At 38.6% G+C, this 12,590-nt stretch overlaps 1 long non-coding RNA gene across 1 annotated transcript in view; it reads left to right on the top strand.

The window, feature by feature from the left end:
• The window catches only part of LOC122555669, an 84,895-nt gene extending 82,623 nt beyond the window's left edge, over positions 1-2,272 (top strand). The window contains exons 2-3 of the long non-coding RNA XR_006313334.1: positions 393-476; positions 2,158-2,272. This is a non-coding gene — a long non-coding RNA (uncharacterized LOC122555669). The remainder of the gene's footprint in view (positions 1-392; positions 477-2,157) is intronic.
• The last annotated feature ends 10,318 nt before the right edge of the window (positions 2,273-12,590 follow it).

The following is a 12,590-nucleotide window of genomic DNA, read 5'->3' on the forward strand; positions in this document are numbered from 1 at the left end:
CAAGAGCAAGCCCACAAGCTCAGAGCACTGTCATTGTGGTTCAAGACATCAATGTGCAAAATGGTTTTCAAGATGTCATAGTTATTTAAGCAATCTCTTCTACTGAAGACACACTTTGTTTAACCACTACAGCATTTTTCCATATGACTAAATAAATTCTAGTAATACTAGGGTAGAAGTAGGCCATTTAGCATGTAGCATTGGTGGATTTTTGTTGTGCTCCTTCCAAGAATGAAATACCTTTTTAAGGTATGATGCTGAGAATTGTATGCAAAATTCCAGATGTAATCAACCTGAGGCTTTGGATAGCTGTAGTGAAATGCTTTTCTCTTAGATTTTATCTTTTTAGATATTGTGACTAATATTTCAGTTACATTTTTATTTTCTTTCAGCTGACAATTTCATTTTTGTCAACAATGTAATATATATGGAGCCCTAAATTTGATTGGACCTGCACTGTTCTAGCTTTTTCACCAGTAAGTACCACTTGTATCTATCTGTTCCTTTTGGTCAAAAATAGATAATTTCTTATTCACCCACATCAAAATCATTCTACCACTGTTTTGACCAATCACTTCAAGTATCATATTCTCTGTAACTTAATGCTCCTGCGAACATTGCTTACTAGTTCAGCAATCATTTTATCATTGAAAACCTAATATACAACTGCTTACCATATTATCAAAATTGTTCATAACATGGTGAATACTTAAGGCTTCAACACTGATTCACATGAAAGATCATTTATCACATCTTTCCAAATCAAGGCCATACTCATTTTCGGTATTCTACCTTCTACCTTGTAATCATTCTCTACACCAAGTTGACAAATTGTCTACAGTTTTATAGGGTTTCTTTCACTAACAGTATCTTACATCAAATCTTATTAAATGTATTCTGGAAGTCCATAAAATTGCATTCTAATGTATTCCATCTTCTACTGATCTGGTTTCTTTCTCAAAAATAATAATTATGTGCATCAGACATGTCTTACTGTTTTGAAATCCATGATGGTTCTCTCCGACCAGCTCAAATTTCTCTAAGTGCTCAGTAGCTCTGTCCTTAATTATGGATTCCAATAGCATCCCCATGTTAGATTAGTGTTCTATAATTTCCTGGTTTTTCTCTCTGATCTCATTAATGTAATGGAGTTGCATTTGCCATTTTCAAACGCATAATTTTTTAATCAATTGAGATTTCAAAGATTACAGCTAAAGTATCTGTAACCCCTTTACTTACTACCTTTCAAACCCAGGTAAAACCGTTGGATCCTGGTAATGTTTCACACCTTAGGGACATGATTTTTCAATCTTATTTTCTAGATGACATTAACTTTTGGAGAGTTCTAATCATTGATTCATTATCACCTTCTCGAGGATATCAGGTTTATTAACTTCTTCCGCTCCTGTCAATTCAAGCAAAAAATAATTATTCAACAAGTCTGCCAAATCCTTGTTTTCATTTACAATATTACCAACCTGTTATTAAAATGTCAACATTAACTTTCTAACATATTTATAAAAATATTTTGTGTTAATCTTGTTTTTTTTTACAATTTTAGCTTCTGACTCCCTTTGCCTAGTTCTTGCAATCTTTTATTGTCTGCTTTTGCTGCTATTTTCCAGAACTTATGTTATTCTTTGCACTTTTATACACTTTTACTTTGGTTTTATCTTGACCTTTTGATGACAATTCCTGTTTTATTTAATATATTGTTTTTGCTTTTATGGGTTTACGGTATTCAGTATTAAATTAAATTTGTCTTTAAACAGCCAATCTAAAATTGACTGCATGTGTTGACGTAGCAACTGCAGATATCACAGCTCCTTATGTGGGTTTGTAAGAAACCCACTGCCCATTGTTTGAAAGCATAGACTGTATAGTATACATATTTGTATTGATTAGCTCCTAAAAATTGATCAAATCTGGAATCTGATTACTGCTTGATCATCTCAAATTCCTCTGCACTAATGTCAGTGCTTTTGATCATTCCAAATTGGACAGTCAATCTGAAGCAATTGATCAATAATTAAAGATGTCTCAACTATGTATTTATAGCATTTTATATTTTGGAAAGAAAGCTAGTCATCCATAATAAATGTACTGCCTTTTTTACATTCCCTCATTAACTCACTTCTTTTCTTTCTTACCATATAGCTTCTGCAAGGAGTCCTCTAGATTACTTCCACCAATTATCACCCATCTCTACCCATACAGATTCTGCATAGAGTCATAGAGATGTACAGCACAGGAACAGACACTTCAGTCCAACTCATCGATGCCGACCAGATATCCTAACTTCATCTATTCCCATTTGCTAGCACTTGGCCCATATCCCTCTAAACCCTTTCTATTCATATACCCATCCAGATGCCTCTTAAGTGCTGCAATTGTACCAGCCTCCACCACTTCCTCTGGCAGCTCATTCCATACACACACCACCGACAGTGTGTAAAAGTTGCCCCTTAGGTCACTTTTATATCATTCCCCTCTCACCCTATATCCATGCCCTCTAGTTCTGGACTCCCCCACCCCAAGGAAAATGACTTTGTCTATTTATCCTATCCATGCCCCTCAAGATTTTATAAGCCTCTATCAGGTCACTCATCAGCTTATGATGCTCCAGAGCAAACTGCCCCACCCTATTCAACCTCTCCCTATAGCTCAAATCCTACAACCCTGGCAACATCCTTGGGTAAATCTTTTCTGAACCCTTTCAGGTTTCACAGCTTCCTTCCAATAGGAAAGAGACCAGAATTGCATGCAATATCCCAAAAGTGGCCTAACCAATGTCCTCTACAGCCACAACATGACCTCCCAACTCCTATACTCAATGCTCTGACCAATAAAAGAAAGCATACCATACGCCTTCTTCACTATCCTATCCACCTGTGACTCTACTTTCAATGAACTATGAACCTGCACTCCAAAGTCTTTTTGTTCAGCAACACTCCCAAGGACCTCACTCTTAAGTGTATGAATCCTGCTCTGATTTGCTTTTCCATATTTATCTAAATTAAACTCCATCTGCCACTTCTCAGCTGATTGGCCCATCTTGTCAAGATCACGTTGTACTCTGAGTTAATCTTCTTCGCAATCCATTATACGTCCAATTTTGGTGTCATCTGCAAACTTACTAACTATACTTCTTATGTTGACATCGAAATCATTTATATCAATGATGAAAAGTAATGGACCCAACACCAATCCTTGTGGTACACCACCGGTCACAGGCTCTCAGTCTGAAAAACAACCCTCCACCACCACCCTCTGTCTTCTACCTTAAAGCCAGTTCTGTATCCAGATGGCTAGTTCTCCCTGTATTCCATGAGATCTAACCTTGCTTACCAGTCTCCCATGGGGAATCTTGTCGAAAACCTTACTGAGATCCATATAGTTCATGTCTACTGCTCTGTCCTCATGAATCTTCTTTGTTATTTCTTCAAAAAATGCAATCAAGTTTGTGAGACAAGGTTTTCCACACACAAAGCCATGTTGACAACCCCAATTAGTCCTTGCCTTTCCAAATACATATAAATCATGTCCCTCAGGATTCTCTGCAACAACTTGCCCACCACCAACGTCAGGCTCACTGGTCTATAGTCCCCTGGCTTGTCCTTAACATCTTACTTAAATAGTGGCAGCATGTAAACCGACTTCCAGTCTTCCGGCACCTCACCCGTGACTATCAATGATCTTCCAATCTAAGATTGTTTCCTGCTATCAGACTTATTCCATTTCACAAAAGTAAAGTTACCACACCACCCTTTCCTTTCTGCCTGGCCGATTGTGAGTCGCATATTCCTGAACATTTAGATTAGATTAGATTACATTACAGTGTGGAAACAGGCCCTTCGGCCCAACAAGTCCTCGCCGAAGCGCAACCCACCCATACCCCTACATTTACCCCTTACCTAACACTACGGGCAATTTAGCATGGCCAATTCACCTGACCTGCACATCTTTGGACTGTGGGAGGAAACCGGAGCACCCGGAGGAAACCCACGCAGACACGGGGAGAATGTGCAAACTCCACACAGTCAGTCGCCTGAGGCGGGAATTGAACCTGGGTCTCTAGCGCTGTGAGGCTGCAGTGCTAACCACTGTGCCACCGTGCCGCCCTCTTTTAGTTCCCTCTTTTGATCGACTTGGAACCATACCCCTGTCAAGGCTATGAAATAACTTTCATTAACATGTATTTGCACCATTTTTTTTTTAGAATACAATGTGCATTTAGATAAAGAGCTTTTTGTCATGATTTTCCGCCTTTGCTCTATTTGCTTTATTTTTATGATGTTTGATCGCGCTCTCCATTCCCGTCTCACTCTGGGTATGAATACAGAAATAGCCATCCTGCGGTACTGATGTAGCAATTTGCTTTGTAAACTTATGTATCCCCTCTCCAGAACATTTTTCCAGAAATATTTTGTTTAAAGCAGCCTCTACAGACTTACTTAATCAATTTGCCACGGCACAAGTTCCAGTACAGTTCAAGCAAAACTCATCCCACCAGAACAGTTCCTTGCTCCTTCAGTACTTGTGGTAGGATTGAATGAACTGCAACCCATTCCTACCACAACAATCTTGAATATTTAACCCCTTTAATTTATGCACCATACCCCAGTTTGCACGTGGCTCAAGTAGTAATCCTCAATTATTATTAGCCTTATGGCATCAGGTTAAACATGGGCAAGGAAAATTCCTTCAGATTACCACACACCACAATGTTCTCCACCCCATCTCAGTTGATTTTCTTAGATTCCTGGCAGTGTGAAAACAGGCCCTTTGGCCCAACAAGCCCACACCTACCCTCCGAAGAGTAGCCCACCCAGACCCATTTCCCTCTGACTAATGCACCTAACATTATGGGCAATTTAATATGGCCAATTCACCTGGTCTGCACATCTTTGGACTGTGGGAGGAAACCGGAGTACCCGGAGGAAACCCACACAGACATGGGGAGAATATGCAAACTCCAACAGGCAGTCACCCGAGGCAGGAATCAAGCCTGGGTTCCTGGCGCTGTGAGGCTGCAGTGCTAACCACTGAGCCACAGTGCCACTGTGGAATCAGTTCTCCTCCAAGCTGAACAACACTTGGAGGAAGCACTGAGGGTGAGAGATGTTCAGAACGTACTCTAGGTGAGAGACTAAAATGTTCACCATCAGGAGTGGCTGGTAAAACTACTACTGACCAAGCTGGTCAATTCCTAAAGGACACAATTGCTGGACTTGACATGAGAATCAACAAGATGGAGAAAAATACTTGATTTCACCCTTTTAGATTTTCCTGCCAAAGATGCATTTACTGTGATAATATTGGTAAGTGTAACCAGTATACAATCCTTATAGTGTCGAATTCCTGTCTACACATTGAAGATATTTACATTATTTTGTATGGCACTATCAATGTGCTAAATGGGATGCTAAATGGGATGGATTTCAAAGCCATCAGTGGCAGCAGAATTTTATTTAAATACAGCCTGCAGCCTCATGGCATGGCATTATCCTCCACTCTATCTTTACAATCAAACCAGGCCTTCAATCCTCATTCAACGAAGAGTGTAGGATAGCATGCCAGCACAGCATAAGGCATACCTAAATGAGCTGTTAACTTAAAATTGAAACACTAAAAAACGCAAAGGGGGATAAAAGTGACAAATGCAAAATCTTAGCTCATGGATAGCTCTGAACACATGCCTGTTTTGGTCATGATAGGAATAATCAATTGAGTACCACAAGGCATGTAGAATATGCCATTAAGTGGGACAGTGCTGCTACAGTTTGCGGGAGGTGACAGTGAATGGAGAAGCTGTTGCAAACATTACTCAAAGTGGTAGAGCTTCGTGGGACATGAGTTTGGTAGCTAAGAGAGCATGAGTGTGAGGTCCTGGAGAGAAAGGGTGGCACTTACCATGGTGAAGTAGAAAAGGATATTGACCTTCCTCTCATGGAGCTGTCCATTCCTCCAGTTGGCTGAGACTGCTTTACCCAGGAGGCAACTTCAGACCAACCTGATATGGGCTAGTGTTGTGGCTTCCAGTGCTGGGTTCCAGGGGAGAGGAAGTTCCACATCTGCACCATCCCATCCATCAGGATCTCCATGACTCTGCTGACAAACTAAGAAGCTAATTTCTCCTAGCTGCCATGTCCAGAGAAAATGACAAGAATGGTCCAAGGCAACTCCAGATTATAGAATTTATCCAGGTGCACAACAGCCTTTTGATAGTTGTCACAATACATGGGATGAGGTTCAATTCTGGGATGTCTGATGAGCGGCAAGTTGTATTGGGAACAGTGCATGATAAAGATGTGGATAAGTCCGACATGGTACTCACCACTAGGGCTGAAATGCCAATTAAAGTGGTGAGTCTGGTAAGATACAGTGAGAAAACTCTTTCAGCCTTGTGTCGTGAATCACACAAAAATAAATGACATGACGCCAGGTTATAGTCCAACAGGTTTAATTGGAAGCACTAGCTTTCAGAGCGCCACTCCTGAAGGAGCAGCTCTCCGAAAGCTAGTGCTTCTAATTAAACCTGTTAGGCTATAACCTGGTGTCATGTCATTTTTAACTTTGTACAGCCCAGTCCAACACCAGCATCTCCAAAACCAAAAGAATGTGGCATGACTCACACTTAGACAAGAAGTTGTGAGATTCAGCCCCAAATCTACATGTGAACTAATGGATAGCCCTTATTTGGCAAAATGCAAGTTAAACAGGTGGGTTTTTAAGGACAATTGAACTATTTTCGATGCAATCACCTGTTGCTAGCTAACAAATTAAATATAAGATCATAACCTGCCATTACTTGATGGTGCCAAACTCACCTCCTTTGGGCAAACATCCCCCTAAAGGAAATGTGCTGTTTTCCTCGATTGTCACTCTTGGTTCCTATGGTATTTGACATCTCCATCAGTATTTGGTACTGGGTAAGGGCTGTTTGAGGAAACTTGCTGCCTTCAATCCGTTTTGTCTTGGGTCCACTTAGTGATTTGTGGTAGAGGATGCACATCGTGGAGTATCTACAGACGAGGCACTGTTCTCAGCCAACAATAAGATTTATTTAGCAAGATATGATAGCAATTAGCACAATTACATTTAGTCAGGCATGATGACTAGGAACAAACCCAGAATGCTTTGGTGAAACTCAACGAGTCTGGCAGAGTGAAAAAAGAGTTAACATTTCAAGTCTAGTGTTTGGTAAGTTCGAGAGTTGCTATAGATACATCTGCTCTTGCCTAAAGCTAAAACCTCCCTTTCTCCACCCACAGACTGTGTGACATCAGTAGAATGAGTGGAGCTAATGTAACATGAACATTAACCCCTCCAGAATCATTATCTTATATAACAAGAATGATTAAAAATCGGGGTATTGTAGATTGAAATTGTTGCTCTCTCTCTGACATAATTCGTATTTGAATTAACATATAAAAGTAATAAATATGCAGTGTACATCTCATGCAGAATTCAAACAGAAGAAATTTTATTGCAAGTATTCATTTCGGTGCTGGAAGTCGATACATATAAAAAAGGCCATTTTTTTTCTGAAGGAAAGAAAGAAACTTTAATCACATAATTACATGAATATGTTTTAGTTTTTTCAAACATGAATATGTTTTAGTTTTTAGCCAGTTTTAATTTTTGCTACATTGCCCCTGAAACGTTCTGACCCCCTTTGCTCATATTTTTTGTTCAGGTTCTGCTGAGACATAATTACTTTGCCTTTTGGAGCAGTTGATGAATATTCCTATCAATGCAAGTCTCTGTGGGGTCCCTCAAATGTCAGTTTATTTAACTTGCAAACAGAAGAAATATTCATATTGTGCAGTATATTAGAAAGAGTTCCAGGCCTTCAATTTTTTAAAATTAATTTGAGTTATTAATATGAATGACTCATTATTGATGAACCCAAACAAAAAACAAAATCAAACTTAATTTGCTCAGCAAAATGACTAAATCATTGAGAATAAAATTTCTAATTAACCTGACAAGTGCTGGAGTTTTTTTTCAGTGATGGAGTAATTCAAGGCACTAAAGGTAACCATTCAGCCCACTGAGTCCACACTAGCTGTCTGTAGAGCAATTCAGTTAAACACATTCCTATCCTTTATTAGTTACCATGCAAGGACATTTCCCGTCAAATAGTCACTTCAATTTCCTTTTGAAATCATTCACGGTCTCCACTTCATTACCAACCACTGTTTAAAAAAGTTCTTGCCACCTGCACCCTTTGCTCAAAACCTTAAATCTGTGTCCACCCTAGTCCTTGCATTATTGATTTAACTAGCTAATCTAAACCTGTCATGATCCTCTACACTTTTATCAAATCTCCCTAAACATCTTTCAATTTATGGGAAACAGCCCCAACTTCTCCAGCCTAATGCTGTCTTTCATCATTAAAGATCATTCTGGTAAATCTTCTCTGCATCAACTCAAGGATGTTGTTAGATTCAGAACAGGAGGGGTGAATCAGCTTCACTCTTTCAATCTCCTTGTTTGGTCACAGCAAAGACTTGCATACTTTTTAGCTCAAGGTAATACATCTTTCCAATAAACTTGTAGCTCCCCAATATCTTTTGTCAGTAAAAAAAGCCAGCTACAAGATTTTATTGTGTGAAAGGAAAAACAGTTTTGTTATCTGTCAATCCTGATAAAAATAACAATGATGTAACATGATTTGCACACAATTACAAATTTAAAAGAAATAATGTTCAGTGCAAAATAAAGATGAAAGTATCAAGTATAAAGTCGTTAGGGTGTCCTTGAAGTGTAAGGTTTTAACCTGAGAACATAGTTGTTTACTTGATCAATTTAGGCATCAATAAGACCATAAAGCCATAAGAAATAAGGACAAGAGTAAGTCATTCATTTCTTCAAACCAGATCCAACATTCAGTAGGATCACGGCTGATCCAACACTCCTCGTGTCCACTTTTCTGTCTTTGATTCCCCAACTGATCAAGAATCTATCTGTCTCAATTTTAAATATAGACAAGGACTCTACAAGCTCCGTATGGCAAGGAGTTCCAAAGACTGACAGCCCTGTAACAGAAGTTAGACTTTTGTTAGAATGTTGGGCCTTATTTAAAGCAGATTGGAGTATAAGAGTAGGGAAGTCTTAATGCCAACTGAACAAAGTGATGGTGAGAATACATCTGGAGTACTGTGAGCAGTTTTGGTTCTCTCATTTAAGAAAAGGCATTGTTTCATTGGAAGCAATTCAGAGATGTTTCACTAGGATGATCTTTGGTATAAGGGGACTGTCTTACAAGCAAAGGTTAAATAGGGTTGAGAATCTACTCATTGGAGTTTAGAAGAATGAGAGGTGATCTCATTGAAATGTATAGGATGACAGGAGGGAATAGTCTCAGAATTGAGGGGTATAAATTTAAGTCCAATTTAAGTTGTGGCCTAATCGCAATTTATAATCCTCCAGTAAAATTTCAACTTCAACATCAATAATGTTAACTGTATTTCATTCAGTCTTTTAAATAATGTCCAACAGTGTTCCCTAGGGGCATTATTAAACAATGTATGACACTGAGCAGATTTTAGACCAGATGATCAAAACCTTGGTCAAGAAAGTATGTTTGTGGGAAAATCTTATGGAGGAAAATGATGTTGAGAGACATAGAGGGGCAGGGAGCAGTTTTCCAGAATTTAGAGCCAAGGCAACTGAAGATATGACCAACAATAGTGGAACAAACTTAATTGGGAATGCATAATGAATCAGAGTTAGAGAAGCACAGATATTGCAGAGTTCTGGGGATGACAAGTTGACTTGGATATTGATGAATGGAACCCTTTCTTATTAATGAATTCAACAAAGCTATAATGAGGCAGTCTCAGTAGAACATATGTATTGTCTACAGTGCCGAAGGAGAAGTCAGCTAGTTCAGCAAACCCCCCTACCAAGGCTGCAGCACTGACCTTCTCAAGGGAAAATGAGATGAATTGGTGAGATCTTACACAAATTGCATCACAAAATCCTCAATAGCATTTGTGATTGGATTTATCATGAAGGCCTCTCCATGAAGTGTGGTGGCCCTTTGGTTAAACCACCACTCATCTCTCTATAGTCTGTTAAGACTGTGATGACTTGACTGTGATAAATTTAATTTGGTTATAGGCATGATTGTACAATTGGGAGAAAGTGAGCACAGCAGATACTGGAGATCAGAATTGAAGAGTGTGGTGCTAAAAAGGCACAGCCAGTCAGGCAGCATCTGAGGAGCAGGAGAATCGACATTTCAAGCATAAGCTCTTCATCAGGAGCTCTTCAACAGGATTTCCGATGAAGAGCTTATGCTCAAAATGACGATTGTACAATTGTTTAACAAAATGGAAAGAAAAATGTTTTGGTGGAGGGATTGTATAAGGTGAATATAGGAGTTAATGTTGAAATTGTATTAACTCCACCCAATCTGGTGATATCACAGCTTTCAGATGGAAGCAAGGACATGTCAACTGTGACAAACAGGAACAGTACCACAAGGCATTTCAACAAGAAAAAAGAATAAAGTGATCCCAGGACATCACAAACAATTTATAGACAACAATGAAATTTTAAAGGTTAGCCATGTTTGTCTTCCTTACATTCATTCATGGGATGCAAACATCAGTAATAAGGTTGACATTTATTGTCCATTCCTACTTACTCTTGGAAAGGTGGTGGTGAGCTGCCATAATGGTTTTCTACACCATGTCTTAAACCCTTTAAAATTTAGCCTCATTGAGGTGAGTCTGGAGTCACAGATTGGGTGAAAATCATAGATTTCCTTCCCTACAGCAAATAAAGTGGACTGTTTTAATATCTTTCATAAGAATCTAGTAGCTTCATGGTCTCCATTAATAACTTTTTTTCAATAATCATAACAAATATTAAGAATTTAAAAATCTAAAATGGAAAACAAGAGATGATTAAAAAGTTGAAATCATACTAATGTGAGACAATAGAAATAGTAATGTTTAAATGGTCTCCTTTGTCCTGTGAATGAACCTAAGACTCTATGAGCCATAACAAAAACATTTAATTTATTCTGAAATGTAGTCATCCATTCCGATCCCATCTCAACCACAACTTCTGTTGGGTTTGTTTCAATGCAGCAACAGCAGGTCAGTTGTGCATCTTTTCATTTTGACAGTTGATGTGCAAATTAAAGTTTGGCTGCAGACTCGTATTATACAAACTCTGCTGGCTTGTCAATTAGCTGCACTAATGAACCTGAGCCACCTATCATTTCACTGTTGTCACTATTTATCATCTCCTTTAATGCCTGATCAACTCCCACACCCTCAAGAAAAAAAAAACATGGATAAAGATACAATTTGAAAAAGATAAAATAAGCTAATTTATATTTTCAGTCAATTGTCATAATAGACTTCTTCCTCAGATAACATATGAATAAAAGTTGGATTTTGCACTGTGTGTAGGCTCTTCAAATCCATAGATAATGGAACTACACTATGAATCATAAAACTCTGGAAAGTTTAGGGACCTTGGTGTGTATATTCACCAATCCCTGAAGGGAGTAGAGCAGGTAGATAAAATGGTTAAGAAGGTATATGAGATACTTACCTTTATTAACCAAGGCATAGAATAGAAACACAAAGGGGTTAGGTTGGAGTTGTTTAAAATGCTGGTTAGGTTTATTATAGAAATTCTGAACACCAGATTATAAAAATTAAGTGATTGCACTAGAGAGGATGCTGGGAAGATTTGGAAGTCTAGACAATTTAACAGTAAAGCATCAATATGATGATTGCTTTTCATTTCCGACCCAGCATCTGATAAAATTGAAATCACTTTCTGTTGATGAACAAGAAAACATAAAGGGGAGACAAAAGAAGCCAGAGGGATGGTCCCTGGTAACCAGGTAGTGACAGGAATAAGAGCTAAGGCTTGATGAGGGTCTGTATTGGGAGAGAGGGAGGCCAGAAATTAAGTCAGAGAAAAAATGAAACGTTATTTGTGAGAGGGAAAATAAAGAGGTGAAGAAAGCATTAAAGATTTTCTGTGAAGCTGCAAAAATCATTTTTTCTTCTCCCGGTTCACAAGACATTCCATCAAAGGCAGTCAGCTTCTATAAGCTGCACCATGACAACACTTCCACTGACCAAGTCAATCTTAGGGCAAACTGACGTGACAAATCCTTTTAAGTCCAAATTAGAATCTGAATTACACAGTAAAAGTTTCATTTCAATACTTTAATGAAATGTTTCATCACTCACAAATTCATCACTGCTGAATCACAACAGTCAGATACATGGTGCTTTGAAGTTGTGTTATTATTTCAGTTCTAATGTTTTACACAAATTGACTCTCTGAGTCAGTTTGTGATTAATACCAAATAACACGTTACTAGTTATGAAACCAGGGACCTCATCTCCTTTTTAGAAAGTATTATCAATGTGCATTCATACTTGCAATAACTTGTATAGGGTCAGCCCAAATGTCCCTCTTCCATCAATTAGTCAAATTCACTGGAGTCATAACTAGCTCAAAAGAAGATGGTTGTTATGGTTGAAGGCCAATCATTTCAGCCCAAGGGCATCACTGCTGAGTTCCTTAGGGCAACAGCCTTGGAG

The sequence above is a fragment of the Chiloscyllium plagiosum genome, chromosome 1 (assembly GCF_004010195.1).
Source record: "Chiloscyllium plagiosum isolate BGI_BamShark_2017 chromosome 1, ASM401019v2, whole genome shotgun sequence".
In the NCBI taxonomy this organism is placed as follows: Eukaryota; Metazoa; Chordata; class Chondrichthyes; order Orectolobiformes; family Hemiscylliidae; genus Chiloscyllium; species Chiloscyllium plagiosum.